The sequence below is a fragment of the Solanum tuberosum genome, unplaced genomic scaffold (genome assembly GCF_000226075.1).
Source record: "Solanum tuberosum cultivar DM 1-3 516 R44 unplaced genomic scaffold, SolTub_3.0 scf00102, whole genome shotgun sequence".
Taxonomy (NCBI): Eukaryota; Viridiplantae; Streptophyta; class Magnoliopsida; order Solanales; family Solanaceae; genus Solanum; species Solanum tuberosum.
This window is the reverse complement of record NW_006239028.1, coordinates 960,310-960,527: the sequence shown is the minus strand read 5'-3', so window position 1 is coordinate 960,527 and position 218 is coordinate 960,310.

Sequence of the window (218 nt, the reverse complement as noted above, 5' to 3'; positions counted from 1 at the left end):
TTTGGAAATCTCAGTTTCCAACCTTGTTTAAATGTAAAAACATTTCTTTAAAACTTCCTTGGGAATACATAGTTCCCTAATAACTTTGAGAAGTGAACTCAACTTAAAAACTCTTGACCCTTTACTCTTTACTTGACTTGCAACTTGAGCCTTAGAATGAAGTGAAAACATTCATAAAGACTCTTGAACAACTTTGAAAACTTGCTTGAACTTACTTC